General features: G+C 36.8%; 1 protein-coding gene across 13 annotated transcripts in view; it reads right to left on the bottom strand.

Annotated features, from left to right (window-relative positions):
* Positions 1-14,057, bottom strand: part of ESRRG (estrogen related receptor gamma) — a 581,036-nt gene that overhangs the window by 349,755 nt on the left and 217,224 nt on the right. The window lies entirely within an intron of this gene.

Raw genomic sequence — 14,057 nt, 5'->3', positions numbered from 1 at the left:
CTGTCCAGGTTTTACAGCTGAATTTGGTGGAAAGCACAGAATAGATTATGTGCTCCACTTTATCCAGAACCAAACCAGAACTCAGTTTAAAATCTTTTAAACTGTTAAATGAATGTATCAGACACAAAGAATATAAAACATGTAACATATATATAAAGTTTAAAGAATATAATACCAATATACTACCTAAGATAAAAACTGTAAGACACTAACTAGTCCCTTTGAATTACATTGTATGCCTTTCCCATGCTTACACTGCTTCCTTCCAATGGAGATAATCGGTAACTTGATCTTAGAGGCAAGTATTTTCTTGCGTCACTTTGTAGTTTTATCACTAAGTGTATAATAACCCTGAACAACATACTGTTTAGTTTTTATTTTTTTACATTTTCATAAATTTTTAAATAAAGTATAATGTATATAAAGAAAAATACACAGATATGCAAACAACTTGACTAAACACACTTTTTCACTACCGCCTGATCCTTACATAAAAACACTGCCTGTACCCCAGAAGTCTCTCAGATCTCCCCAAATCATTATCTCTATCTTCTTCCACAAAGGCTACCATTATCTAATACCTCTCATTACTTTTATTGTTTGGATAGAATGACACAAAATGAAAGTTCTATGTCTAGCTTCTTCTCCCTGATATTACATTTATGAGATCTACCTACGCTGCATATAGCAGCAGTAGCATTTTTCATTACTATATAGTATCCTTTAGATGAATACTATATTAATACTATATTTATTTGTACTAATTTATTTTTTCATTCTCATGTTGATGGATACTTACATTCTTTCCAGTTCTGTGTTGATATAAATGATGTTAGGAAGATACTTTGTGCATGTCTTTTGGTGCATGTATGTACTCATTTTTGTTGGGTATGTTCCAGGAAATGGAATTGCGAGGCCAGAGGCTATGATTAGTTCAGCATTAGTACGTATCATCAGTTTGCCAGAGAGGTTTTAACAACCTCCACTCCCATCTGCAAATATGAGCACTCTACTTGCAGAAAGAATGAATTTTTGATAGGTAAACAGCCATTGTTAAAGAGAAATGTCATCGTCTGGAATGGACATAAGGCAAAAAAAAGAAAAACTGCAAGTAAACCTGATTAAATCCCTAGATTTAAACGTGGGCCTTCAATCGCATGACTAGTGTAATCCCTGGAGGATACCCTTTTAACTGATAAAATTGAAAGAATAGAAGAAATAAGGGAAACTTTAATATATGAAAATTAAATAAAAGTATACATTCCCTGGAACAGCATAACCTTGGATTAATCTACAGAGAGATTAAAATACTATTTTCTAATATGATTTTGTTTTGTTTTGTTTTACTCTAGGGGCTCCAAACAGTAATTAAATGGTTTGAAGAGTTCCTGATAGTTCTTAAAATGTAGGTACTACTAATAACTTGGAAGTTTTATGCAATAAGTAACCAAATACATATAAAGTTATGAGCTATCTTTCATTATTGACCCATGTTCTGTAGAAAATCCATAGTGCTGCCTGAGGAATGTTTTGAAAGTTTCAAAGGGCCCTTCCTTCCAAAACAAGAATCCCAGTAAGTCCATTATAATGGCAGAAAGACTTACAATTATACCCATCTATATTAAAGACAAGTTCATCATTATATACAGAAATATATATTTCCAGGGAGGGAGAAGCAACTAATAGAGGAAATCTAATTTTCATTTATTTTTTTAAGCCATAGTGTCATCAACACCATCTCTCATTTTTTACAGGGGTGATTGATGAGTGCTGAGGCATTTCCACACTTGCATCATATGTTTTTAGTAACCAGACACTGGAAACTGTAAGATAGTTGATCATGGCCATTATTCATGGCATGTCTGTTAAGTCATTAAATAACTGATCTGAGCAGATTTAACCACATCATAATACTGTAGCCCATCGAGCTACCTACAGTCAAGTTACATGCTCAGTATGAAATACTATGCACCTAGGCTAACGCCTCTATATATTTTAACAGTTACATGGACCAAAACCAAATACATAGTGTCAATGACGAAGAAAAGCACTTTTCAAACTTTTCCTACTAATTTGAGGACCTCTCTTCTAATATGTATACCAACTTTAAAATACATGACAAATGGAGGAGGGCAAGAATAAACAAAAACAACAACACAAAACAGTATTTGACCTCATGGGAACCTTAGTCCAGTAGAAAAGTAATACAGGCTAATCTTCTGTAGAGATCCCTAAAATTGCATTTACCACATTTCATTATGATTATTTGTTTGTCTGTCTCCTTCACTATACTCTGAGGGATTGTCCCTCACCCACCATTCTTACCATCACCATTGCTGGGCTGTGTGAGACCCGTCTCATGTTTTATGTATCTCTATTTCTCATGCCCCTACCGCAAAACTGCTCTTATCCTCATTCACATATGTTAAGTATTCTTGCAAAGTATGCATTGCTTTTTTGTGTGTATATGTTTTTAATATATGCAATGGCACTATGTCAGATAAGCCATTCTGTTTCATTTTTCTCATTCAGCACTACTTCTTACGGATCCATCCCCATTGCTATGAGCATTCCTAGACCATTACTTCTAACTGCTGTGCAGCACTCCAAGATGGACCCCCACCACATCTGAGCTATCCAGTCTTCCAGTGACAGACACTCCAGGCACTTGCTACCACAAATAATACTGCAATATATGTCAATGAGGACAGTATGAAACATTCCCTTGGGAGATATACCAGGAAGAGAAACTACTGTACAGTTTTACAGCACGTCATATTCATACATAGGTTACAACAGTAAACAGATGTACCAAACACACATGAGGAGTACCAAACCTCACTTTTTTGACAACACTTGACATCATGCAATGCAATTTCTAGTTTTTGCCTATTTAATTCATGCACTTGGGGTGTGCATTTCTCCTTGTGTTAATGAGCTTAAGCACCTCTAACTATGCTTGTTAGCTCTTTGGGTTTCCTCTTCTATAAACTGCTTGATCATATCTCTTGCCTATCTTTTCAACTGGGACACCTACCTTTTTCTTCTTAATTTGAAAAGAGTTCTTATTACAACCTAGATATTAATCCCTCATCACATTAGACATCATAAGTGATTCTTTTGTTCTGTTAACTGAGTATTCATTTTAATTATTTTTTTTGTTCAACACAAATTCTTAAATTGTAAAGAAGTTACTGTATCTTTCTAGTTGATTTATCCTTTTGAGGTTTTGAACAATATTTTTCCATTTCTCTAGGTCACAAAGATATTCTACTATGTTTCCTTCTATCATTTTTATAGTTTTACCATCCACATTTATCTCTATAACACATCTAGAGATTACATATTATCTTTGTAAAAGGTTTAGGAAGGGAACCAGTTTTATATTTCTCCATGTAGTAAGCATTTTCAAAAAGCCACATAAAATACAATCTATCCTTTTCCCATTAATTTTTTGATGCCACCTCTAGGTATTAAGTTTTCACAATTTCAGTTTCTCTGTGCTTTTTATTCTGTATTATTGGTCTATTGTCTTATCCAAAATCAGTTGTTAGTTGAACAAATTGTCATTTTATAAAATTATAATTCTACAAAAGTATGAATAATGTGCTTGGAAATCTCTTCCTTCAGGTAATTTTTGGATTTGCTCATCTCATTTATGATTATATTTCCTGTAAGACAGCAACAAGCCTTGGACAAAGTAGACCTTGAATATGTTTCTGAATTTAAAAAGTTATTCAATTATAATTATATAGATATACAGGAAAGGTACTAGGTGAGCATAGAGGACAGAGGCCAAATGTGAGATGAGAGAAACTGGATTTTAACCAATAATTTCATTTTAAGCACAAATGATTTAGGTCTAAAGTCAAATAGGTGAACATACAGCCACTGGAATCGGGTCCATTTATATGAAGTCCAGTGCTTTAGCAAATCTGCTTTGCCATCTGTCTTTGTCTCTAAATAACTTGGAGTTCAAGAGTTTACAAGGGATTGCACTCAAGTTCAACTTTTTGGTAAATGGTTACAGATCACTAAACTCCTTCTCAGGAAGAACAAACACACAGAACAGTGTTGCCTTCCTGTCCACGGCAATTCCTGTCTCTGCAATTGCTACTACAGTCTCTGATGACTGATATTATTATCCCCAGGAGACGTTCATGGACACTCTCATCCCCTGATAGGCTGTCCCAGTTTTATAAAGAGAAAATCTGGTTGGTTTACTCTATTGGGGAAAAAAAAAGTCACCAAGAATAAAAGTTGTGGGGAGGGTTGTTTAAAAAACACAGCAGCTGCTACAATGCCACATGGATGCAGACACAGAAGAGGGAAGACACGATGTCTACTTTGCTATTTTTTTTGTCCCACCCCTTTAATGACAATATCACTATAGAGTTAATGGGAGCAATATCATGGAATTTTCTGCGCAGGAAAATGGTCACCTTCCATAATTACCTCAGTTCCAGCGCAGCTCTCCTTCCAAGGTAGGAGAATTTAGCAGCAATCTGGCCCTTCCTAAATTCATCCCCATTTTCCAGTGCCCTTTTCCAAGGGAGGTATGCCTACAGCACATTTAAACTGGAAAGTATCTCAGTGGCACCAATGCAATCTAGTAGAACATCATTACTTAGGATTTTGTGAATTCTGTATTTGTTACCTATATAGATAGTGATTGTCTGAAATTACCTTACATTAACAGGGCATGCATTTATTTACAAATTATTGTAAATAATATTAAACTACTTTCAAAAGGATATTTTGATGCCTTAAATAATTCAGGTGCACCCATTACTACTTAGAAAGTTGATACATTAGTGAGTGCTAGGAGAAACCACAAAGATACATAACAGTTATCTTAAAGTTACATAATACTTATCTTACAGATGAGGAACCTAAAACTCAGAAAAGGGAAGAGGTTTGACATAATCATTAAGACAACCATCTAAAAAGTTTTACTGAGCAAGTTTCCATTGGCTTAATCCAAATGTAGTTCCAAAATTGCATAAACAATTTTGCAACACCCTTATTAATGTTTTACTGGACTTTAGTCAGGCAAAATGCTTCTAATTATTTGTAACACCAATATCATTTACTCTTTCATTTTTATTTAGTTTTGGAAATATGTTAACATACTGATTTATAATCATATGACTATAAAAAAAACCTATGGTGGGAAAGTAGATTATCAAAGAACCTGGGGTATGAATCCACAATCAAGGGAAAATTAGAATTCTCACATATAGTCTCATTTATACAGAAAGTATTCAACATAAAGATAAGCTATTTTGCAAAGATAAAAAGCATTGCTGACCCATTTCTAGAGAACACACCCTAGGATAGCTATTGTTTTTCAATATTCTTTCTTTCGACCATAAAACAACTGAACCTACAGATAAAAAAATAAAGATTAATTGAACTTGAGGTCATTCTGTAGTAAGCCACAGGAAAAATCTTGTAAATACAACATAAAAGAAAAAAGAAAGCATAAATTAAACGAGCAAAGTTCAAATGCTTCTACTTTTATATCCATTAAATGCTTCCTATGATAAGTATGAACAAATGTTACCAAAGAAAATCTTGGCACAAATCATTTAGAGTGAACCAGTTCTGGAACAAACTGATTTTGCAACACATTCCCTGATTTTCTCATTAAAGAAGAATACTCTTTGGATATATAAAGACTACAGAAAGCAGATGCAGGTTGTCTTCAAAACGATTGCAAAACTTGGGAGCTTGTCAAATGTAGCATCCTTGTCTGAAGAAATTAAATGCAATTAATAAGTATTATTAGCACTGGGAAGCAATTTTTCAAAGATATTAGCAGATGTAAACTACATTGTCCCTGCCGATGAATCGCCACACACTCCCCCCACCTGACCTCCGGGAGTGGGAGTGAAGCCAGGGTTATCCCGGGGTGAGAGGAGGGGAAGGAGGAACCATATCAAAGGAGGCATAAGAAAAAATAATATATAATAAATGTCCCCATTTAATCCAAGGTTCCCATCATTACTGTAGACCCTTCTGCTGCCATCTCCTCTCTACAAAAAAAAAAAAGTAGGGATTGATTTGGCCACATGGGTCAAAGAAAGGAATATCTGACCCTAATTATAATCTGATATTAAGGAAACCAGATGTGCACACAAACATAGGAAGGAGGATAAAAAGTTATGGACACATTCAAACAAATGTTTCAAGGGGAATGAAGATTTATTGCATAAATCTAATAGGAAAGATGTGTTGTGAACCATCTGCTAAGTGACTTATATAGCCCCATACATTAGCATCTGTTGTCATGTTTTCAAAGTACAGAATTCCAAAACTGTGCTGATGAGTCTTCTGAATGTAATGAGTTTGCAGCACTGGATTTAAAAAAAAAACTCTAAAGTAAGGCTTGGACTTGACCTCTAAATAAAATTCTGTATGGTGTTTTAGAGGTTATTGTAAGCACTCTTCATATCACACCCCCTCCTTCAGTTCTCACCACCATCTTATGGGGAGGTGGGCATTTCATGAACAATGCCACTGACAGACAGGTCACAGACTCAGAGGATTTCAGTGATTTTTTCCAAGGTTACCCAGGAAATGGCTGCTTAGTCCAAATTCTGGACTATAAATTCCTTGATTTCTTCACATCCTTGACTGCCTGTAGGCTTTGAATCAGAGTGGAAGCCTTGTTGATTATCAGAGCACCCACCCTTTCCTGGTTTTACCAGACTGCTTGGGAATAGGTGTAAGCCCATGGAGGGGAGGCACTAAGGATTCCGAGTGCCTGGCACAGTGCCTTTCCTGGTGGGAGAACATGGAAAGCCTGTTGAATAGATTAATGAAGAAAGAAACGCCAAGCAATTTCTAGATTGCTAGATGCTAGAATAAATCAACAAAATACAGATGCTTATCCCCAAAAGACTAACAAAATGGAAAGAGTAAGGTAATTAGAACTTAAGTTATTATAACTAAATTGTTCATTGAAAAGCCCAAGTACTAGAGCAGTTAAGGATGACTCACAAAGAGGATTTCAGCTGTTCCTGGAAATAACTAACTTAGAGAAAGTGGGAAGGGATGGAAAATCGCCTTTAAATAGACACAAATATAGCACAAGCAAAACAACAGTTTTAGAAGGTAGCATTAAAAATGACATCAGTAAACTGAGAATGTGTTTTAATTTTAATTTATAAGATTATATGATAAGAAATTTAATTATCCTCACACTTTGTCAGCTGTTGAACAGTCCAAGCAGCAAAATATTTATTAATATTTTTACTATTTTTCAGAGAGCCACAATTTTGAAATCTTGTCTAAATAACATTAATGCTATCAAAAAAGCATAAGTCTGTATTGACTATCTGCCTTTTCTTGACTTAAACTCTGTGCAGAGTACCTACCATATACTAAGACTATTTGGAGATCCAGAGGCATATTCAATCTCCTTAAGAAGGGTTTGTTTCTGAGATGACTGCTCAGTGTGATTGTCATGACATTGTTGCTTGACATAAACAGTTCAGATATGTAGGCTACGGAAAGGAGTCAGTAGTTATGAGAGACACAGAGAGAGAGAGATTTTACTGCTTCAGTGTGGTCACAAAGCTTAAACTTAATCCAGCAAAGTGGACGCAAAGGTGAAGCTCGATGGCTGTCATCTTTGAGTTCCTTCGAATTAGGCACGTCGTCCTGTTTCAGCATGAAGTTCCACAGCATAAGGCTTCCTAAAGGCAGGTCGAACAATTAATTAGCCGCTTCTCTCCAACCAAAACACCCTCCACTGGAAGCACCACGGAGACGCAGGGGCAAGCCTGTCAGAGAAGTCAGTTCCAGGTAGTCACCATGAAGAATATCACTGCAGATGAGGATCAATGTCTGATACCCCTTTGGAATAGTAATTTCTTAATTCTTATTCAAATCTGGCAGGCAAGATAATATAACTTGATCTGAATTGGCCATGTGATCCTGATGGCGTCCTGCTAATGGGCTGTTCACTTAATTTATGTAATTTAAAAAAATTAAATAGTCGTATTTTAAATCCCCACAGCAGTCCTTCAGATTGAAAGTACACATTTAAAAGTTACAGTGTCTTTATAAATCAGCATTACCCAACTTCTTACTCTGTTGACTATGCTCTCCTAAAGTTTTACCTTTTTTTTGGCTCACATGTTGGCTTGGAAGGAATATTCCAGAATCCCATCAGCAAGTCCCTTAATGCTTTGCTGTGGGAAAGTAGGTTTGTCAATTTGGTTTTAGACTGCAATAGAAATCTGTGGCTTCATGAATATATAGTAAGAATCCAGCATGCTGTGCCACAGATACATTTGCAAAGAGGCCTTACCTAGCAGGGCAGATACACTGTTCAAAAGCCAACAAAATCAAGTTTACTTTTTGTTATACAGCAATTCCAGAAAAAAACACACCTCAATCCATGAAACATTTATTGGGAACCTCCTATGCTCAAGGTGTGCCAGCTACTGGTAACTACCGTCACTGTAAAATCAATTTATTTACCCTGGTCTGTGTGTGCAGAGCTTGCCTGCACCCTCCTCAGCTTCCCTTGGATTCCACTACAACAGCCACACCACAGAGGGAAGGCTTCACAGAGGCGCACAGGACTCCCTACTGGCTACCAAAACCTTCACTTTGCAGAGTGAGTGTTCCATCTCTGAAGTTCTCCTTTCGGTTTTTACCTAGTCTAGAAGAGCAGGTCTCTCTCTGGAATCTTGTTACGGGTTTGCAGAGAGAAATGTCTCCCTTTGAACATACTTGAAGGCACATTTGCTGCTTTCTACCATGGTCTCTGATTTCATTGTACTGAGGTTCACAGCTGCTTTATTCTGGTTTATAAAGATTTCTTCACGAATTAACTAAAATTTGGTGACAGCCACATGGTACAGTAGTACATAAAAAGGCTGGCTACGTGGCACCTGTTTTTATACCTTGATCTTTTTGTCTCTGTTTTTGCTTTTGAGTGGTAGGAAACAGGGTGAAGTCAAATGGCTTTGTCTTCAGGTAATCCCTCCCCTCCGCCCTTACCGGGGTCCCTCAAATGAAGAGAAAATCAATCGCCACATTCAGAAGCCCAACTATTCCAAATGGAAAGAGGTAAGTAGTTAGATGACTTGTGGCTCAGAGCAGATTGCAGGAGGCTAACAGCATACATGTAACAGAGAGAGCTTGATTCATTTAAATATAAAAATCAGTAAACAATTTGTGTGTGTTCATTTAATATACACTCATTTAATCTAACATGTAAAATATATGAGATATATACCATCTATGTACTCAAACATACACAGTATATGTATGGTATATATGTTAAGTATTAGACCTATAGATATGTATGTGGGCATAATGGAGAGCCAGAGTTGCTCAGATTTGCTTCTGAGGCTGTCTGGGGAGAGAAGAACTAGGGTGGGGGTCCCTGAGGGGCAGGCAGAGTGTGCGAAACCAGGGACTTCAAGGGCTCCCATTTTATCTATTCCATTGCTTAGGATTCTCAGTTTCCAAGTTAGAAATTGCTTGGGAAAGCCCCCTACTCCCTCCCTCCTTTCCAGCCTGATTATTCACAGCTCCCCAAAGGAACAGGCTACCTTTCCTTCGTGGAGACGTGAGATCTTCCCACGGTTCTCCTCTCCTGTCTTCCTCTGGGATAAAACAAGCTACATTCATTCCCAATTTAATTTCTTTCCACCCATCCAATTCCTACTCATCCTTCAAGTAATTATTAAATTACTGGACCCCCTCCTCTATAGATCCCTTCCCAGAAACTCCAGCATACAACCACCTTTGTCCTTTTTTAAATTCCTTTTCTTCTATTCGGTCTTTTAATTTATCTGATTAATTAAATATCTGGTTTCTGAAGATATTTTCCATGTTTTCTCATTGACTTGTAGTTTTGAGTTGCCAGGCTAAACCTAGTATGGATAATCTCTGTGTGTGACTGTCCCTCAGGTATGAACAACTGGCTGAACACAAGCAGGATCCTTTCCCTACACCATTCCAGACAACCTGGGTTTTAATCCACTCCATTTTGCATTTTCACTGGAGACAATACACTGTCCCATGCCTCGAGGGGTCACCTGGAGCTGGAACAGGAAATTGCTCCTCTTTACACCTCACTGGTCAGAGCTAAAACAATTCCATGTCTCCTAATCTGTTTGGCTGGTTAACATAAAAGTTTTGTGGTCAAAGTGGGAAAACATCCACATAAACTGATAGTTACAATCTAATATTTTAAATGGAGTATAAATGTATTTGTAGATGAATCACATACAATAGCAAAATATGTAAGATAAAAGTTGGGCTTTATCTGGGTATGAAAAAAATGTAATAAATATTTGGCAACACCCAGCATAATCCATGAATGTGCTATGTACAGGCCTTTAAAAGCTTCCTCAGCCTCCCATAAGCCCTTAATTCCTCAAGTATCTATTTAATAGCTAAAAACAGTTATTCACTTTTTAAAACAGTGCTTTGTTTTTCTATTTCATAATTACTAGATTGCCAGGATCTATAATAGTATAGCGATTTTCATTCTTTGGGCATTTACCACAACCCTTAAGGAGGTTATCATTTCCCCATTTTTCTGATTAGAAAACTAGGGTCCAAGTAGCAAGCTGTCCAGTCACTGAGCTGGCAAAAATTTGAACTTGGTTCTCGCTGACTCCAATGCCCAGGTCTTCCCACAGGCCCGCCCTGGCCAGTCTAACTCAATGTTTCATATGTATGGTATTTCAGCTACAGATCGGTGAAGTAAGCTTTCCTGAATTAGTCTGACTGCCATATATTACTTTCTTACTATGGAAAAATACCTTCTGAGTTTCAAGGAACTGATTTTAAACGTGAATTATCAGAACTATCAGAATACAATCACTTTTAATTTCAAGACTTCCTATCCTTAAGACATGTCTGGTTTAAGTCAAGAGAAATGGAAAGATTTACTCTTGGTCCTTAAAGAGGCTGTCACTTTTATGAAAAGATGATACTGCATATACATCCCAGCATGCACTTGGAATTATTTCACAAAAGTGATAATGCTTTTCTTTAAGTATATATTTATATAGATATTATAAATATATTTGTTTAAAAAGGATATATATATATAGTATACATAGAGTATGACTCTGTTTATGGAAGCCTGCATTTTCTATCGACTAACATAACTGACCTATTCATAAGTGTTTTTCAATTTCCTCTCATGTGAAGAAACACCACCCCTTTTCTTTGAATGGATAATTTTTCCTCTGAAGATACTACAAGATCCTCATTGAATTGCATTAAAAGATACACCTAAATGTGTACGTATCTCTCAACACACCTTTTATATGGAAAGAATACGAAACATTCATTGAACACTCACTTACATAAGAAGGGATATTTTCTCCAGTGAGAAATGTTAGTTTTCAGTCTCCTGTTAAAAAACAGAGTTAAATCTTACATGCAGTGAGGTTCTATTCTCTTTGAGTATTCATTATTATGGTAGTTTCTCTGCCTGATTGGTTAAAGAAGACAACACAATTTGTAATTGATTTTTTTTTTTTTACCACTGAACAACTAATTTTGTCTTCCAAAAAAAGCTCTAGGGTTTATTAACTGTGCAATCACAATTTACTGAGGTCTTTTCATCAAATTAGCCCTGCAACAATGCAATTTTTCCCTTATTTTACTTCTGTTTCAAGAAGGGCTTTTCACTATGGCTCTTATTAAGATAGACAGTCACTCTCCTCTAATTTAGGTGTTTTTCTCATGGCAACAATTCATTACTACAGCTGAAGATTTTTTTAACCCAATTCTGGGCTTCCCTTTCCTTAGTTTCTGTTGCCTGCAACACCATAAAATGTGTTATCTCCAAACTGTATCTCCAAATTGTTCTTCAGAAACAGGGATTTCAGTCTAGGAGTGATCCACTAAATTTCTTGGACTATATGCTCACATTTCAAGTTTTTCACTTCTTTCACACTTAGCTCTACAGTAATAAGCTTCTGTGAAATAACTGCATTTCTGAAATATTTTTAAGTGCTATTTTCCTACAGCATGCTTAGCAAGATAAATTTATTCTATTTTACGTTTTTCCATTTTACTGACAGAAGCATGGGATTCATACAGACTCTCATCAATACCTACATAAAAACTTGCTTCTTTAGAATCAAAAGAATATTCTTTACCTAGTTCCTTGCACCCAACACTTGTCCCTCAAAGGAACAGCCGATATCTTAAACGCCAAATGAGTGGCATGAATGGAAATGCAGAAACAGAACCCAGAAGATCAATAGATGGGACTGAGAAAGCATTTACCTTCTCAGGGGTAGAGCTCACTGTGTTTCTAAGTGGATCAGAGATATGATCCCCAGCCAGTGCGAATGGAAGGGAAACCGGACGCCATCAGAGGGAGATACAAGTACTAATGCAATGAGGTAATGTAGCAAAGAATAGAAAAGTCAAAGAATGAAATGCTGCCCTGAGGAATCTTAAAATAAGCTCATACCTGTGTCCCAATCCTCAGAAGAATGAGAAAAGACAAAAGACAGAATTTCAGAGTTTAAAACCCTTGGAGTTGAGAGGAGTCGAACTTTACTTCCTCTGCACCCTGAGTAGTTATAACAGAGTTCTCTCAGCATGTTTTCCTAGGAATAGAGTGAGTGAAAGATTGCTGACATATTTCTATCTTGGTGGGAGAGGGGCTCAAATGCTGACTCTCCACACTGGGAGATGTCCAGCAGAGGCAGTCCTGACACATGCTCTGGACATTTCTGGGAAGGTTGCTGAAGCACCAATTTCAAGCCAAAATGCCTGAGAAATGGTCAACGTACAGGGTTTTCGCACAAGCTAGGCACACTGCAGCAGACCTCTTTGCTAAGAGCAATTCAGCAGTCTGTCAATCAAAGGTCCTGTGGTTGACACCATGGACATCCACTTCTGACCTTGCAGGACAAGGAGGCTAGAAAGTGGCTGACAGCAGACATCCCCTCAGTGAAATGAAACAAAATAAAATTGTTGCTCAAAGAAATTTCTCCACTCTGGCCTCCTTTGCAAATGCATTGTGCACCATCCCATGATTTCACCTAAATCTTGAGAGGGCAAATGAGGTGCTGTCATGAAAGAGAAAGGGCACTCATGGCTCTCCTTTTAGAAGCAGGTATCTATAGTGAGATTTTTGGCTTTTTGTTTTGCTTCCCAACAATATTTCTCATTGGGGAAGACATCTTACATATCTATTGGCTTTGCTTTCATGGTAAATGCATTCTCAATAAATCTAGAGTTAATTCTAGGTGAATTTATGTGAGGTCATTTAAATCTAATAATTATTTTATTGTGCATAGAAAGCAGAGGAAAAACACAGAAAGGCCTCTTTTTATTTACTTTAGGCTAGAGTTGAAAATATTAGATGGCATCTAATATGGAGATAGTCTAGCATGCAGACTGAATAAAATTGATTTTATCTCCATATTAAATTCTTGTGATAAAGAGAGTTACTTGCTTGAGGACTTGTTGATTAGGGTTTTGGTTTTATAAAAGCTTATATCACCTTTCCCTTGTGAATGAACTTTTCTAGATTAATAGGGCTAAAATCTTTTATTGAAGTCCAAATATAAGCTATGAGCTGGGGATGCAGAAATGCGTAAAACAGCCCCAACTTTATTCTCCATTTCAGGGTCTAGAGGGGATGTCTTATATATAATTGAATATTTATGATATAATGAATTATGTGTCTCTACCACTGCTCCTGTTGGGCTGGAAATAACAAAACCAGGGGTCAGAAGTGAACACATACTGTATAATTTAGTGTACAGAGGAGTATACTCAGTCAAATACATCCCTCTCTACCCTGACTCTGAAAGTGTTCTTCATAGCCCAGTTGGAAATATGGATGCATCAACTTGAGACAGATGGCCTGTGATACAAAACCCAACCTACGGGATTCTAGGTTTGACCAATTACAATGAACCCAGTGTTTAAAAATGAATATATATTCCCACACACACAAACACAAACACACACACACACACACACACACACACACACACACACACACGCAGAGCCTGGCTTCTTTTCCATGTTTATAATTCCCAGTA

This window comes from Manis javanica, chromosome 14 (genome assembly GCF_040802235.1).
Source record: "Manis javanica isolate MJ-LG chromosome 14, MJ_LKY, whole genome shotgun sequence".
Lineage (NCBI taxonomy): Eukaryota > Metazoa > Chordata > Mammalia > Pholidota > Manidae > Manis > Manis javanica.
Note: the sequence above shows the minus strand (reverse complement) of the source record. Positions and strands in the feature narration are given on the sequence as shown.